We start from the raw sequence: 18,115 nt of genomic DNA on the forward strand, positions 1-18,115 counted from the left end.
CCACAGCAAGACACATCATAATTAAAATGCCAAAAGTTAAAGACAAAGAGAGAATCTTAAAAGCAGCAAGAGAAAAGCAATTAGTTACCCACACGGGAGCACCCATATGACTGTCAGCTGATTTCTCAACAGAAACTTGGCAGGCCAGCAGGGAGTGGCAAGAAATATTCAAAGTGATGAAAAACAAGGACATATAACCAAAGGACCTACAACCAAGGTTGCTCTACCCAGCAAAGCTATCATTTAGAACTGAAGGTCAGATAAAGAGCTTCACAATAAGAAAAAAAGAATTCATCACCACCAGATCAGCACCACATGAAATGTTGAAGGGTCTTCTTTAAGAAGAAGCAAATGAACAAAAGAATCTGACAAACTAAACAGATCCAGAGACATTGAAGCATACAACAGACGGTCCTATCTCAGAAGGAAGAGGGAAGGGGGGGTGGAGGGTGGGAAGAGATTAACCAAAGAAGTTATATGCATATATGCATAACCCATGGACACAGTAAATAACAGGGTGAAGGCCTGGGGAGAGGGTGGGAGCAAGGTGGAAGGGGTTAATTGGGGGGGAAAATGGGATACCTGTAATACTTTCAATAATAAAGATAAATTTTTTTATTTTTTTATTTTTTTAAAATATATCTTTATTGATTTCAGAGAGAGGAAAGGAGAGGGAGAGAGGGAGATAGAAACATCAATGATGAGAGTCATTGATCAAGCCCACAACCCGGGCATGTGCCCTGACCAGGAATCAAACCCCGATCACCTGGATCCTAGGTCACCGCTCAACCGCTGAGCCACGCCCGGCCGCGCTAGATAAATTTTTTTAAAAGGTACAAAATATATTTTTCCTGTTGAAAATGAAATTGAAACTTTAAAATGGCTAAAGTGGTACTTTTTTAAAAAAAATGTTTTTATTGATTTTTTTAGAGAGTGAGATGGAGAGGGAAAAAGAAATATCAATTAGCTGCCTCCTATTGGGGATTGAGCCCACATAGAGCTGAACCTGCAACCCAGGCATGTGCTCTGACCGGGAATGTCTCCACGCACAGGACAACGCTCAACCAACTGAGCCACACCAGCTGGGACCTAAAGTGATAAATTTTATGTTATATATGTTTTACCACAATTGTTATTTTATTTTATTATTGATTATTAGAAGTGGGGGGGGAGAAAGAGAAACATCAATGTGAGAGTGATCAGCTGTCTCCTGCATGCTCCCTCCCGGGGATCAAGCCCACAAACCGGGCATGTGCCCCGACCGGGATTTAAACTAGTGACTTTTCACTGCACTGGAGGATGCCCAACCAACTAAACCACACCAGCCAGAGCCATTGGTTGATTCTTGTATGTGTCCTGATTAGGGATAGAACCTGTAACCTTGGTATACAGGGATGATGCTCCAACCAACTGAGCTACCCAACCAAGGCTTGATTTAACCACACTTTTTAAAAAGTGGAGTTGAGTGTTGTGGAAAGACAAATTACTGCCACCAATTATCATGGGCAAGAAAACTGGAATATATTACACAAATGTAGAAGTATTCTAAACTTATATTATTTTATATACGTCCTCTAGTTCTGGGTTTCCTTTAACAAAAACCAAAACAGAACATTGTACATTTTGCACCGGGGAGGGGTTTATGTAAAAAAGACAACCTGGAACTCTCAACAGCAGACTCACAGATGGGCCCAGCATGGAAAGATTGGCTAATAAATGCATGATAGGTTTTTAGTAAAAACAAAATACTTGTTACATGTGTATAATTTTTTATAGTTCTCTATTGTAACTTTTTAGATGCGCCAAAGAACTACTCATCCTAACAGCTTAAATTCTCTAAGACATATTCCCTCTCTTCATGTGATTATAAAAAGCATTTTTTGCATTTATATGAATATCATCTATCAGGATTTGGCTCTAAACTGATAATCGGTTTCTATAAATAAGATCATTTTTCTCCTAAGTTTTCCATTAGACATTATAGAGGAAAATGCAAAATCAAGGCACTCAACTCTTAAGAAATATTTCACAAAGTAATGCTTTGTTTTATTTAGCACTCCAACTCCACTTAAAGCCTTTAATGATCAACTTTCTTGCACAGCAGCTCACTCAGTGTGAAATCACCCTCTTTAAAACGGAACATTAACTAGAAAGCTTAACTTCTGATTTGACCTCCATTTCTGAGGACACTTAAAAATTCAACATTAGCAGTCATGGACCCTAAGGCAAATCCCTGTAGGTCAGATTTAGATGACAGCATATTCATATTAAATTACTCTGTGTATGTTCGAACATGGCAAAGTTTCAAACAACAGAAGGGTTATGCTTATTTGCCATACTCCCTTCATCCAAATTGAATAGGCGGTTACATAACTTGCCAGGACAAGTAGTAAAATGAGTCAGACCGAACCAGCCCTAGTAAAAATTGTGAATTAGGCAGTTTGATTTCAGTGCCACACCCCTTTAGTACTACATAGACTTCCCTGATCCTCTCCCGTGGTATCATCGCCCTGAGGGTCAACCTCATTCCGCATACCTTTCCCCATCAAATACCTCTCTTTCCCTGTTTCTGTTCCACTCACACCGAAACTAGCTTTCCCTCTCTCGTCTTTCCCCGTCATTAATTAAAATTTACCTCTCCAGTATCTCTGGCCCTCAGGGTTTAAAGTGACAACTACCTAATCTGATAAACCTATCTCTGTTCAAAGAGAGAAAGCTGAAAGGTAAAGTGAATTTAAGCCTCCACCTTCTAAAGTTAACACCTTTGGAGATTAACTCATTGGTGACTAAAAGTGAGAGTTTCCAGCAGCAGCATTCGGGAGAAACATTTCGGTTCAGGTACAGCCCCGAAGCACCTGGCAAATCAAGTGGGAGTAGATAAGTGCTTTTAGCCTAACAGGCAGCCAGCCCTGTTCTGAGTAACTAACAGGCCCTAGCTAGTTTGGGGTCAGTAGGGGGGAACTGGGAAAGAGCTAAGAATCTTTGGTTGGCTAAGAAAGTGAAAGTGACAGGAGCACCACAATTAAAATTTTCTGACTTAACCTTTCATAGGACTAGCTAGCCTTGGTACCTAATAACTATTTTTTAAAGTTTCTCCTCAGAATAAAAGAATTTGAAAAAAATTTTCTCAAGTCTAAAACACTGATTCCAAAAATCTGTATAGCTATTGTTGTTGCTGCTGTTGTTTAATTTTTTTAAATAATGCTTTAAAGTTTATAAATAACCCTGGCCAGTTTGGCTCAGCCGTGAGAGCGTCAGCCTGTGGACTGAAGGGTCCCAGGTTCGATTCCAGCCAATCAATGTCTCTCACATCGATGCCTCTCTCTCTCTCCCCCTCTCTCCCTCTCTCCCCCTTCCACTCTCTCTGAAAAGCTATGGAAAAAATATCTGCAGGTGAGGATAAAAGAAATAAATAAATGAAGTTTATAAATAGTCTTCATTTACATATTTCATTTAATCTTGTTGAATACTGAAAGAACATTACCAGCTATTTTTATTTTTTTCACTTTATAAATGAGGAAAATGATGCTCAAAGAAGTGTCTTGTCAAGATTTGTACTTGGGTCTTCTGAGTGCAGATACTTTGCTCTTTCATTGTCCTGAGCTACCAGGCTGCCTCCCAACATTTAGAGTTATCTGTGCCATTGCTGTCATGTAACTCCACATCCTAGGGGAATTCTCACATTTTAAAGAGAGTTCAGCTACCTCCAAAAGAAAATAACCTGTTTATTCAATGGGCCTGAGGGTAATTGTAGTCCTATCTGGTTTCCATCGCTGCATTTTTTCCCTAGCTAATTCTTGGTTCACTTGGAAGTGTTACCATTGCCTCACAAAGTCTTCCTTAAGCACTTGTCAGAGTTTGTGCTCCAATTACCTGCTCATGTTTTGGTGGATTACTTATCTGGCTTCTGCTCTCACCTGGGCAAAGTTCCCATCATAGTCCTTATTCTGTAAGCAAGAAAGGATAACATGTTTCTGGGCTTAAAGGGGAGAAAACACTAACATAGTTGGTACAAGCCAGAATACAAATATTTCACATTGAGACGAACACAAGAAGCCAGCTGGGAAAACATTGCTATTTACAGATTAAATTAGCCCAGAATTCGTTTCACCCTTTGAGGTAAAAAGTGGTATTTTTAAATCACTGGCATTTAAAGAACACAATCTCACCATTTTGGAGAGATATAAACCCCTTTCTGAGTTTATTGAAACATATAGATGATCTCTCTAGAAAACTGCACAAACACACATACTTGGAATATAGTTTCAAGGGGTCCATTATGGGGTGATCCATGGGTTCTACATAAAATATTCCTGACTTAGAGTGTGTCACAAGTATGGCCCCTAAGTGATGAACATTCTGAAGCCCATGGACCACTTGGGAGCCCAACTAAATTTGTGTTATGGTAAGCTATCTAATTTTTTTATTATTAGTAGTAAAAATCTACGCTGACCTTTTATAACAAAAGTAACACATGCTTGTTATAAGGATTCTAAATAAAAACATTTCAGAAATGCCATATTTTCTGTAATTCTAATCCTCTGAGAAACCATTGTTAACAGTATAAATATTGTCATATACATAGGTATATGAACTTTTGAATAGAAATCAGATCATACTGTACTACAACATGGTTTTGTCATAGATAATATATATGAATAGACCATAGTTTATGTAATCATTTCACTATTATGGACATTTATTTTTTTAATATTATAATTGCCAATAATACTGCAATAAATATTCTTGATCATATCTCTGGGTATGTATGTAAATATTTCTTTAGGATAAATTTCTAAAATGTAATAAGTTAAAGGATATAAACATTATGAATTATGAAAGACATTGCAATTGCACTCCCAAATGAAAGAAGCCGACCTACAATCTTACCAACAATCATGGGGTATTAGCTATTTCACATATTTTCACCATTAGCAGATATTATAAGTCTTTAAAAATATGTTTCCAATTTGATAACTATATATAATAGTTCATTTTTATTTTAATTTTAATTTACACACTTGTTTTACTTTCAAATATTAGTTGCTTTTCTGAATTTCTTCTTTTGTAAATTTCCTAATCATTTTTATTACTATATAAAAGCTTTATATTTTATGAAGTAAAACTTACAAATTCTTTTAAGGTTTGTGGGGACAACTGGGTAGCTGTTGCTACAACCAAAATAAATTCCATGTGAATCAAAGAATAAAATGTAAAACACAAAGCCATAAAAGTTCTAGAAGAAAACGTGAGAGAATATTTTTAGTAGTGGAAAACAAATGGCTTGTAAGCATACAAAAAGATATTCATAATAGAAATGAAAATTATTCCTGTAATGAGATAGCATTTTGTACCTACTAGATTGGCAAAGGTCAATTGACATACCATTTGTAATGTAGTTCTGGGTTCTATTTGTTAGTATTGTATTTTAATTTTATATTATATCTGAAAGGAGATTAACCAGTAGATTTCTCTTTTGTGTATTCTTTATCAAGTTTTAGTATCATAGCCTTTTTTTTTTAAAAAAAAACAGCCTTTCAGCTCATAGAAAACCGAAGGACTATTGGTGAAAAAGCTTTGAAGGCAACCACTTGAAATGACCCAAAAGAAAGGGGGGGGGGAGAGAAGAGAGAAAGAAAGATGCTCACAATCCTGTGGTTTGTCTACTTTTGTGAAAATATCAAACAAAATACTCTTTATACCTCCTTCCTGACATGAACTCATAAGCCATTCCAAGTATTACGGACATGGCTCTTCTTTCCAATAAATACATGAACTCCCAGTGGCAAACAGAAGCAGATGTTCCATGAAGGTTTTTCTTCTCACAAACCTACCTCACCTCCCTATCTTACCAGCCCGATACCTAAACAAGAACATTTAAAAACTCCTATTTCAGAAAATGGGGAAAGGCTAGGAAATGAGCACCAAGCCTTCGCCTCTGTCTCCAGTTCAGCTAGGCCGGTCTCCTCGCTGTTACTTATTTCCGCCGCTCTATTCCTGCTCTCTGACTGTATAACCTGAGAATGTGCCTGTTCTTTCCTTCAAGTGTCTGTCCCCATCTTTGATTCATTTAGCCCACCACCTGCCCTTCAAAACCCAATTTAAATTTCCTTCCTCCATAATCCGTCTAATCCTGCCCATCCCACATACCGCAGACTTCCATTTGTTAATGTACTTCAAGTTTGGCTGTCCATTCCAGCTATAGTGTCCTCAAATTGTTTCTAAGAGTGCTAGTTTTCTCTCTTAGGCTTTGTGGTTAGCTCCTCCAGGGCAGGGACCTTATCTGAAAATTCTGCTGGCATTTCTCACTGTGTTTAGCACTGTGAGTAAATGCATTCAATGCAGACTTGCAAGGCCTATCTGACTGACGACATCCATCCCAGTTATTTATTTAGTAAATGAGATAATGAAAATTCAAGTGCTAGCCAAAGGTAAATCATTACTATTAATTCCCCCATTCATCATACAGGTACCTGAGCCTCAGGGGCTAGGGAACCTAGGATTGCAGCTCTAACTTTTGTCTCAGATCTCCGCCTTTTGGAGCCAACCATGCAGTTTAGATTTACTTAGGGCCCAACACGAAGGGTCTAGGACTCCATTTACCCCCCCCCCCCCCAAAGTGGACCAGGTAACCTTGGATCTCTCAGAATAAACCCAAACAACCGAAACTCAAATGACAAGATGCCACTGTCTCCTGAGCTCAGCGGGATTTCCTCGTGAATTGCTGAGACCCTCATCTTTCCGCCTGCGGGAGGTGGGCCGGCTGCTGGGACACAGCTTGGCCGAGCTGCAACGCGCAGTCCTACACAGAGAAGTGGACGGTCTTCATTTTATTCGATGACGGTCCATGTTTTACTTACATTTTTAATCTTTAAGATCGCTTTCTCTTCAGAAGGGAAAATAACAGGGCAAAAAACTTACATACTTTTTTCAAAAATATGAAAATCTGAGTTTTCCAGAGGGCATTCGGGGTTGACGAGTGTCGCCACCGCACCTTCTAAGGTGACTTTCCAAGTGTGGGGAGGCTCGCCCAGCTGTGTGCGCCAGGTCCCAGCGGCTATACTGCTGGGGGAGCGGGCACAGCCCTGCTGGTTCCCTCGCCTCTCCTCCCCGCCCCTGCAAAGCCAAATCCGCCCGGTGAGAATTTGGAAACGGGGCTGGAGACCAGAGAGGGCAAGGGGGGAGGGGCTCTTTCGACCGAGAGGGGCCGAGCAACCGGTTAGGCATTGTTCACGTTCCCTCACGCTCCCCGGAGCCTTCGGGTTCTGTTTCCGAAGGTGCAAGTGTGGGGGCGGCTTGCTGCCTTCTCACCTGGGCCTGCAGCGAGGGGAGCGCGCCCCGCAGGGGCCCAGAACGTCGCGGCGCGGCCATCAACCTGAGCCGCCGGCTCGTCGGAAGAACGCGAGAGCCAGGCCCCGGGCACCGGTTGTCATGGGAACCGGAGCGCCGGTCTCCCCGGCGACCTCGTCCCCAGGGAGAGGGCGGGGCCGGAGGCCTAGCGCGCCAATCAGGCGGAGGGGAGCGCAGGGGTTAGAGAGCCGCGCTCCTCCTGGAGCTCGGGACGGGTTGAGTGACAGGAGCGGGGGGCGGGGCCGACGCGGCCGCCTGAGGTGGAGCCGAAGTTTTGTGAATACCTCTCGCGGCCGCGGCGCGGCGAGGGTGACACACCATGGTCGCGGCCCCTGGAGACCGTCGTGCTGGCGAGCAGCACTCCCTGGCTGCCCCGTCCGCCTCAGCCATCTCGGCAGCGCTCGGAGCCGGCTGCAGGAGCTGAGCCACCCCCGCCGGAGGGGTCTGGCGGAGCGTGTGGCGCCGCGCCGAGCACCGGAGGGCGGAGAGGCTGCGCGAGCGCTCCGCGGTCGGGCGGTCGGCCGGGGTCGCCGCTGGAGGGGAGTTTCCGAGGCGCGGAGGAGGAGGAGGAGATGCTGCTCCCCCTCTGCCGCTGCTCAGGCTCCTGCTCCGGCTCCTTCGGCCCACGCCCGCAGCCGCTTGGGGGAGAGGAGGTGGTGGCTCTCGGCGCCCACGGCGGCTGCCGGCGGCCCGCCCCGTCGCCGCGTCCCGGCCGCGCGCCGCAGTAGCTGGACCCGGTCTGCAGCCGAGCCGGTAAGGACGGGGGCGGCCCTGGGCTCGGGCGGGATGTGCAGAAGTGCCAAGCGGAGCACCCCGCGCTCGCCCTCTCTCTGCTCGCTCTGCTTTTTCCTCCAGCCCCTACCGCCAGCTCCTCTGTTGCCCTGGTGGAAGAAACTTTCCTTTGGTTTTCGCGGTGGGGCGTGTTTGTATGTTAGAGTGGGGGCAGGGGCAGGATGAGATGAAATTTCATTTTGAGCGCGGTAGATCCACCTCTTCCGCGGAGGAAAGCCGGGTTCTTGGGAATGAAACCCGCCGAGGGCGAGTCGGAGACGGCGGGGTGCTAGGGAGTGACATTGTCCCATCCTGCTAGCGCTGCTCTGCCCCGTGCGTGCTAAGGGGAGGGCTCCCGGAGTCTGTTTCTAATTTTTGTAAATGATTGTGGACATGGTGTGGTTAGAGGCCGCCCAGAAGAATGTGTGTGTGTAAGGGCTCGGGGAAGAGGGGGTGGGGGTGGGGGGTGGGACCTGGGGCGGTGGGGGCAGAGGGAGACACCGCCTGATGCAAGCTCTTACTGCTGTTCTTCTTCGTGCGCGAGTTAGCACCCCCTCCCCCTCCGCTCATTACTTGATCTTGTAGCACGGGAAGCTGGAAGGCTAAAGTTTGGTCAAGTCGAGCAAGTTCTTGCGACGTTTAATTTCCTTCTGTTGTGAATATATTAGAGGAGGGGAAATGGGGGGAAAATGTTACCACTCAAATAGACTTAACAGCAGGCAGTACAGGTTTCATTGGCCTTACACGTCCAGGAGCGACCCCCCCACGCACGTCGAGCTAATCTCTAAGGCAGCCTTGTGTCATTTTCGTTTAATTGCATCTCTGAAACAACAAACGCGGTGACTTCATAGGGAGCTGCCCCGAGCTGAGTTTACCTCTCAGAAAATGGGGCAATCGGGTTTGTTTTCAAGGCGGGGACCTAAACAAAATGTAGGACACCTGATCTGTGGGTTGAAGGGCGCTGGTAACTAATTAGCAAGGTTTTAAAATTTAGATCCACAGAGTTTACTAAAAGATTGGGGCGGGGGGGGGGGAGTTGCTGTATTATGAAACAAGCGTTGGTATTTTCCCAAGTTCTTGATGACTGGGGTTCCCAGGGTCCAAATGAAAACTTGCTTCATGCTCATTGGTGGCTTGTGGTAGTGCTATGATATAAATTATTTCTTGTTTTAATGTCATTAGCATTTTTAAGTTAAATGCATGCATACGTTGGTTCAGTACATTCATACAGAGGCAAGTTGAATGCTTTATCATCCAATCCTAAATTTATTATACTTTTTCATAATAACATTGTGTTCTAACTTTGATGTTGTAGAGGCTTTGTGGGAGTATGTGTGGGGGAGAGGGTAGGATGGAAGCTGGAATTAAAAATAGAAAAGTAACTAAGGTTAGTTATTAAGAAAAGAGACTGATTTATAGCATCTTTCACTTTTACAATTGCAGAATTATGACTTCCTCTACCATTATGTAGGATTGTCTTTTGAATTTACATTTGTCCCACCAAAATTTTTACTTGCATGTAAAGCCTGCTTAATTTTTGCAGGGTGATTACCAGCATCCAAAAATATTTATAAATAGCTTTTCATGTCACCTGTAACACACATATACACAAACCATTGAAACCAGTGTCAATTTAAAGGATAGATTTCGATACTATGGTAGGAGTCAAAAGCTGTAAATACTTACATTGTCTTTTTCTGTAGGTGTGCCTCATAAATGCAGGACATGAATTTGAGAATTGTATAATCAGTTTTTGGGTCAATGATAGGTGTCAATCTTTAAATGAATGGAATTTATGTGTTATTTATTATTAAGGAAAACAGGTCAAATCCTCGCTTTATTTCACTTTCATAGGTTAAGAATTAGATGGAAGAGCATTGTAGCTTCTCCAATGTCAATTGAATATATATTTTTCCAGCTCATCTTATTGCCCAGCCCCAAACATAATGGAGAAAAGGACTGTTGGGGGTAAGCTGCCACTGCTTCGTCTGCTTTTTTGACAGAGTTTGTAATTTTTAAATAAGTTACAAAAGATTTTTGGGGGTATAATTAAACTGAATTTAATACCATTTGAAATAGAAAAGAAACACTACCCCACTCCAAGTCAGTGCGTTGAGTTGCTCCTGTCAATATACTCTTATTTGGCATATACTTTGTGCTATTAATTAGAGTAGTACATTGAAGGTATTCTGTCTGGCCTCTGATTTAACCAAGTGTGACTCATTTGTGTTAATGTCACTTTACAAGGTAGGGGCCTGAAAAAGGAGAAAAGATATTGGGTCTCAAGACAGAAGGATTAGTGCTGATGCGGAAGGGTGAGGGTTCATTGCTCTGGATTTCCCCATTTTTCTCTGAGAACCTTTCTCTTTTAATTTGAAAATTAAGATGGGTTGAACAACTCAGGAACTGGATTTTAAAATTTTTAATGAGTAAATTAATATAGGACTTTAAATGACCTAAGTTAAAGTTTCATATTCACTGTAAGAAATGAGTGTACCTACGAGCAAAGAAATGTCTTTGGCTGCATACTGCATCTATGCCTAATAAACAGTTTTCCTATCTTATTTCTGGTTGAGTGGCTGTACATTAGAATCAACCTGAGTAGCTTTGATATATCTTTATGCCCAGGACTCAACCCAGACCAGTTAAACCAGAATCTTTAGGGGGGTAGGGTGGGGGCAGGGGATGAGACCCATGCATCCATATTTTTGGAAGCTCCCTAAGAAATTAAACGTAGAGCCAACTTGTGGACCAATATTCTAGTCCTCTCTTGAAGGTCAGTATTAGAAAACTGTACTCCCACAAATGCAACAACATTTTTATATTGAGTTATAGTTCTTCCTTCAATATAAATCACAAGTATTTTTTTAAAAAGTCTCAGAAGCATCTATATATATGCCCATATATAGGACTTTTTATTATTTGAATCAAAATTTAAGATACAAATACTTACCTCCAGTTTCTTAATGCTGCACTCTCCAGTGCAGTAGTCTCAGCCATAAGTGGCTAAATTTAAATTAATTAGATAATAATTTAAAACAGTTCCTTTTTCCCACTAGCCATATTTTATTTTAATTTTTATTTATTTTTTTAAAAGATATGCTCTATTTATTTTTATTTTTTAAAATGTTTTCATTGATTTTTAGAGAGAGAGAAAGGGAGAGGAAGAGAGAGAGAAACCGATGGGATTAGCAGCCTCCTGCATGCCCCTCACTGGGGATGGAACCTGCAACCCGGCCATGTGCTATGCCCAGGAATCGAGCCAGTGACCTTCCGGTGCATGGGACAGTGCTCAACCAGCTGAGCCACACAGGCAGCCTGCCATATTGTAAATGTTCAATAGCCACTTGTGGCTAGTAGCTACTATATTGGATATCATCGCAGAAAATTCTGTATTATCTATAGGTTTTAAAATTTGTATTCCAATTTCTCATCACCTGAAATAGAATATATATATATTCATTTCCTTCAGATTTACAGTTTAAAAGTATGTATTTTTTTTTTTAATATATCTTTATTGATTTCAGAGAGAGGAAAGGAGAGGGAGAGAGAGAGAGAGAAACATCAATGATGAGTGAGTCATTGATGGGCTGCCTCCTGCACATCCGGGATCGAACCCACAACCCGGACAGGTGCCCTGACTGGGAATTGAATCGGGATCTCCTGTATCATAGGTTGATGCTCAACCTCTGAGCCATGCTGGCCAGGTGGGAATTTTTTTTAAAATAAGGGAACCCTTTTAAAAAATTTTGTTCCTCTTAGCACTGCTTAAGTATTACTTAAGCACTATTTCTATAAAAGTGTAATTTTAAAAATAAACATTTAAACTATTAAGGAATGATTAATTGTTTTACATCTTAATGTAGTCAAATGTCTCTTCTGGAAAATATAATGTAATTCAGTTTTTGAAGTGAAAAGAAATGATTAGTATTTGGGTACAGGAATTCCCCTTTTTATAAAGTTCTGAATAATAGATTCATTTCCTCCTTGTTATCTTTCATATTCTTGATTTGTGCTGAGATGTAATTTCATGGAATTATCTGAACATAATGTTGATTAAATTCATTCTTTACACAATCTGTTCTAATTTTACTCTGATGATAGCTTCTGCGCTTAAAGAATGAGCTTGAAGCATGAGTCAAATGTAACACATCTCAATTTCCTATGCACTATATGAAAACTCACCAAAGCTAAAGTGTATCCCGATAGCTGAACTTGAAAACTGGAATAGCTGTTTTGTTAAAATAAAACAAGCCCTGGCTGGTGTGGCTCAGTTGGTTGAGCATCGACCTGTGAACCAGGAGGTCAACGTTCGGTTCCTGGTCAGGGCACAAGCCTGGATTTCAGGCTCAATCCCTAGTAGGGAGCATGCAGGAGGCAGCCGATCAATGACTCTCTCATCATTGAAGTTTCTGTCTCTCTCTTCCTCTCCCTTCCTCTCTCTGAAATCAGTAAAAACATATTTCTTAAAAAAAACAAAACCTAAAAATTTAAAAAATAATAAATATAACAGAAACTGTAGTTCTGGAATCTTCAGTTATTAAATCAAAACTAGATAATGCTATATTGTAGATATATACCATTTGGTTGAGTTCAATTGGAACTTTGAAATTCTGGCACTGCTTTGAGGTGTATGGAAATGAATAAAAAATAGGATATAGTACTTGGCAATACTGTTACTTCACTTATAATTCAAGTCAACATATCCTCCAATGTTTATAGTTATAGAATTCTTCTAGTTACAATTTAAAAATGTAGACTGTGTTATTCTCTGTTATTAAAAGTTAGTGGGGATCTCCTTCAGCTTTTAAATAAAAGAAAATATTTTAATGTGGTCACATAATATATCACACCCATTGTGTAACTGAAGACCAAACTGAGCTGTTTTTAAAATTTTTATCTGAATCTTTCTCATTATGTTAGTACATCAAGATTTCTAACTACAAAGGGATTTTAAGATTGTACTGAGAAACTAAAATTTAATTGACAAATGGATAATACTGTTCTTCCACCTAAAGGGATACTAACAAATCACTTTTGGTGAGCCAAACCAATTAGTTGGCTGTTTTTTAGTAGCAGTAGTGATGAATCTGAACTGATCTATCCACATCCTGATGCCCAGCTCCCTTTTTGATTGTTCTGTGTTCTGTAAATATGCAATGAATTCCTAAATTCTTACAGGCACTTTACTAGGCACTGGTGATTCATAGAGAGGACACATTTCCAAGACAGCAGATAAATCAAATAGTCTCTGGCCACATAGCTTTTATCATCTGAGTTCATGCCAAGTAAATCGATCTATTGACAGGATATATTGACACAGAACAGTTGTGAAGAGAAAAATAAATAACTTGTAAACTTGTAAAACTTGACAAACACTCAGGTAACTATCTGAATGTGTATGAATTGTTTTTAGACGCAGCTGCACATGGTGTTTGACCACTCTTATTTGATTTAGAGAGACAGGTATAGCATGGTAGTTAGAGCATAGACTCTGGAGCCAGGCTCCCTGGGTTTTGATTTCTGACTCTGATTGACCAACTCTCTGACCTTGTATAAGTCTCTTAAGCACCTCACTGTGCTTTAGTTTCTTCATCTGCAAAATGAGTATAATAACCAGTCTTCTTTTATTTTTAATATATATTTTTATTGATTTTGGAGAGAGGAAGGGGGAGAGAGAGAAACATGGATTTGTTGTTCCACTTATTTATGCAATCATTGGTTGATTCTTGTATGTGTCCTGACTGGGGACCAAACCTGCAATCTTGGTGCATCAGGACGATGCTCTAACCAGCTGAGCTACTAAGCCGGGGCTAACCAGTCTTTTTTTATGGGATTGCTATAAGGACCAAATGAGTTAATACATATAAAGCACTTATAGTAGTACCTAGTACATACCAAGTATTTGATAAATATTAGCTATTATTATTTTTGGTATGTGTTTGATTTGTAACAGGTTTTTTTAAAAAACACTACCACCACACTGGGTAAAGGTAATATATGAACTTAAATGTGTGGTTTTTGTTTCAAAGTTATGACTCTACTTTGTTCTTTGGGCTACATGTTTCTTCTACTCATTACTTGGGCTCCTTGATATATGTAATGTGTTCCTGATTTTGAGATATTTCATGGAACTTGTGAAAATAAATGTCCTCTTCAAACTACTCATTTTAAGAACAGTTCATCTCCTGTTTTGGAGTTACTTTTAGACTCTAAAGCATATGGGATGTTGTTTTGAATATCTTTTCTAGTGGCACACCTGTTCTTTGAGAGTGGGTTTGATTCAATTAAATGATGTATTTATTCATGTTTTAGAAAGGTGAGTGCTTAAGTTGTATACTTTGAATTAAAGTGAAAAATGATTATAAAGTAAAAGGAGTTATTTTAAAAATACGACTAAACATAATTAGAAAAGACAGTCCCAGAAATGTTTTTGAGAATATTGTGTTTGAGGACATGGGTATGTATCCTCCCAAAGTGTCTATTTTGAAAGATAACACTCCCAGAGTTATAAATTCTAGTATATTTAAATACACATGGTCACAATTTAACAAACACAGAGATATTATTTAATATTTATGAATCTTAGGTTGCTATGCCTCTGGGAGTAAGTATTGTGTATCATAACCTAAAATTTTTTAGAAAGTATTTGTGGCACATTTCCCAACAGATCCCATGCACACTTTAGAACCTTTGGTATGTTAACATACCTTGTGAATCTTCAAGATGATGTCGTATATATCACTTTTCATTTATTTGACAATTTAGCTACAGAATTCATAGTAGATCTTCTAACATGTCTTATAATAGGGGCACTGATCTGGGGATGCTGCTCGAGATATTGTGTGTGTGTACCCTTTCCAAGACCATTGCAATGACTTGTTCTACTTCTTCCAGTTAGAAATTGCATTGGGCTGCCAATACAAGAGACCTAGCATGACAAGGGACTAAAAGAAAGTAGGGATTTATTTTTCCTATAACATGTCATGAAGTACAGGCATAATTCTCCAGAGCCGACCCGGATGTCTTCTAGTGTTCTCCTCCACCTGCTTAGTGCATGGCTTTTGTCCTCAAGGTGGCCTCGGGTCACAAAGGCTCCTCACATTCCATTCAGAGTGTCCTTGCAGGCAGACAGAATATGGAAGAAATTGGGAAAATGGCAAAAATGGTGTGCCTTCCAGCTGAGTCAGATCCTTTTAAAGAATTTTCTTAAGAGCCTTACCCAATGACTTCTGTTTACATTAAAGAGAAGCACTTCAGAAAGTGCTTTTGAAGGAGGCAAGATTATCTGCTTTTAAGTACGATTTGGGTAAAGAATTGGAGGTTTGAGGAGCGAGGTGAAGGTTGGAAGTCATCGCTGTTGAGAAAGGAAAGGGAGAGTGATGACGGGCTTACAGGCCTTATCAGTTTGAAACTGAATAATTTGAAGCTGGGAATTATAGTTCTTTATTGGGCACTTGATTGTCCCAAAACTAATTGAAGAGAGTATATATTAGGGATCTGATTATTTTCTCTCCAGACTTCTTAATATCTGATCTCCATTTGTTTCCAGTTTAGTGAAATTTCATTGTGATACCCATAGATGGGGGGTTGGTGTTATTGACTTCCCACTTGCTAGGTAACACATAAATGATGCTGAATAAAGTGTCATGCCTAGAGGATATTTAAGAAGCTGGATTCACTTCCTGTGGAGGCTGATTAATGGCCATTAAAATTATACTTTGCATGGTTTGACACTTAATTCTTTGAAATAATATGCCTCATTTATACAATTAAAAAAACAGTATTCAGTCTACCATTGAAAAATTAAATTGAGTTATTGTTAACCTTTAACAAGAGAAAATTAATCTATTTATATCCATTCTTAAATGTTAGTGTTTGTGAAAACTAAATCTAGATAGTATTATGATTTGTTTACTTTCATTCAAACATAAATTAGGAAGCATAGTGTATTAGAAAGAACACAGGTTTTGAATTTAGATACTTTTTGGGTTGTGCTTTAGCTCTTTTAGTAATTAGTGTCATTCTGGATAAGTCATCTAATCACTCTGTGTCTAATCTTTAAAATGGAAGTGATAATACCTACCATACGGTTTTGTGAGCTTTATTCCTAAATTACTACACATATAAAATTATTGGACACAGCCCACTGATCCAATTTATAAGAATTCTTTACCTTTCACTTCTCTCTTCAGCTGTGTATATTAGGGGAAATAGTAACCTAAGAAATACGATTAGTGATACTGAGACAACAGCATTTACTACTTTCTCTAGTATACATTGTTTTGATTAGGTCACGGACTGCTTTTATTAGACTGTTATATATGTAAGATCTTTTTAGACGTGGTAGCTACATATGGGCCACTTTAAGACTAAAATGTTTGAAATTTTAAAGGAAATAAAATGGGCTAATCTGCCATGACCTCTTGAATATGTGAAAAATATAGAAATTGGTAAAAAAATATCCATAGGATTATTTTACTGTAGTTAAAATAGCAACAATTAGAAATGTTTTACGAGCAATATAAATTTATTTTTGTTTTGAATGTCTTTTGTTTCTTGTCTAAACTAATTATACAGCTTATAGTCTTTGTTCAGAATTGTATTCTGTATTTTAAGAAAAACTGAAAAATAAAAGGAAAGTGCTTTTTTACCAAGAAACTTTAAATCTAGGTTTAAAAAAGACAGATAAGAAAGATAGGAAACCACTATATATTACAAAACAGTGAATAAGTGCAATAAAACTTTTAAGGAAGTGTAAAGAGTAAAAGAAACAGGAAAGTATATGTGAAAGAAAGTGTTTTAGGAGAGTCTGTCAAGGAGTATGTGACCAATAGTGCCAGATGCCACAGGGAGCCAAAGAAAGGTGACTAAAGAAAATAGAAGGCCCTGACCAGGTAGCTCAGTTGGTTAGAGCATTGTCCCAATACGCCACGGTTGTGGGTTCAACCTCCAGTCAGGGCACATACAAGAATCAACCAGTGAATGCATAAATAAGTGGAACAGAAAATCGATGTTTTTCTCTTTCTCCCTAACTTTCTTTCTAAAATCAATAAATAAATTTTAAAAAAGAAAGAAAAGTAGAAGTAACAGAACAGCGTGATCAGTTGAATGTTATTACCATTAAAATGGAGGATGGTATTTGGTTGCAAAATAGATGAGATTTCATAGGTCAGAGGAAAAACTTTTTAAGATTAAAGATAGTGAAAGAACAGATTCTATGAGATTAAGAGATTTAAAATGCCAGAAGAGTGAAAAAGGGTCATCTCCTTTTACGGGGCTCGCTCTGGATGTGAAGGAATGAGCCCTAGGTAAGGTTGCTAGCTGCAGCCATGAGGAAAGCAACATTTTTCTGTAAGATTGAAGTGAAGTCCACAAAGATAGATACGGGCCTGCTGATGAATACAAATGAAAATAAGGTTTTGTAAGACAAATACACGCTTAATGCTGTTATCTTCAGAAGGTGCTGTCGGAGGAGGCAAGATTATCTGCTTTTAAGTATGATTTTGGTAGCGGTGAAGACTTGGAAGGTTGAGGAGCGGAGCAAGTTAAGGTTAGAAGTGGGATAATTGGAACAGTGATGGCCTAAATCCACATCTGCAGAAAACGAAGAGTAAGGTGTAGGGGTTATTGCAACCTGTGGTGGGCAAGTGAAACATGCGGCCTCCAGGAAGGAGGAAGCCTCACTGAGGCAGGGAGGATTGGATGAAGTGGGAAGTGATTTTATTCAGCACTTTCTGAGTTTGCTTCATTAGCCAGCTATTGATTGAGTCAAAGATATTTATCATTTGCTGCTCTCTGCCACTTTGTCAGAACAAGCTGACAAAGGATCTTGACTCTAAGTAGTGTGTGTGATATTTGTTCAACTGAAAATACTATGTGGATTATTTACTTCTTGGTTTACTTAATCTGGAGTTGAGGGTTATAGTTAAAAGGAGCCATCTAAACTATACATTCAGGAAAAGTGTTTAAGTAAAAATCTCATCCTGTTGTG

General features: G+C 39.8%; 1 protein-coding gene and 1 long non-coding RNA gene across 15 annotated transcripts in view; one reads left to right on the forward strand and one right to left on the reverse strand.

Moving 5' to 3' along the window:
• The window catches only part of LOC308567572, a 55,342-nt gene extending 47,920 nt beyond the window's left edge, over positions 1-7,422 (reverse strand). For 2 of the 4 annotated variants that reach the window (XR_014000340.1, XR_014000341.1), the window contains exon 1: positions 7,312-7,415. This is a non-coding gene — a long non-coding RNA (uncharacterized lncRNA). Of the gene's footprint in view, positions 1-3,873; positions 3,948-7,311 lie in introns of all 4 variants that reach the window. The other 2 variants (XR_014000342.1, XR_014000339.1) reach the window with 2 other exon arrangements.
• A 181-nt stretch (positions 7,423-7,603) lies between these two features.
• The window catches only part of PTPN13 (protein tyrosine phosphatase non-receptor type 13), a 173,585-nt gene continuing 163,073 nt past the window's right edge, over positions 7,604-18,115 (forward strand). For 7 of the 11 annotated variants that reach the window (XM_081127218.1, XM_081127222.1, XM_081127224.1 and 4 more), the window contains exon 1: positions 7,604-8,103. The gene's annotated coding sequence lies outside the window, so the exon portion shown is untranslated. The remainder of the gene's footprint in view (positions 8,104-18,115) is intronic. The other 4 variants (XM_081127221.1, XM_081127225.1, XM_081127228.1 and 1 more) reach the window with 1 other exon arrangement.

This window comes from Miniopterus schreibersii, assembly GCF_964146895.1.
Source record: "Miniopterus schreibersii genome assembly, chromosome: 1".
NCBI lineage: Eukaryota > Metazoa > Chordata > Mammalia > Chiroptera > Miniopteridae > Miniopterus > Miniopterus schreibersii.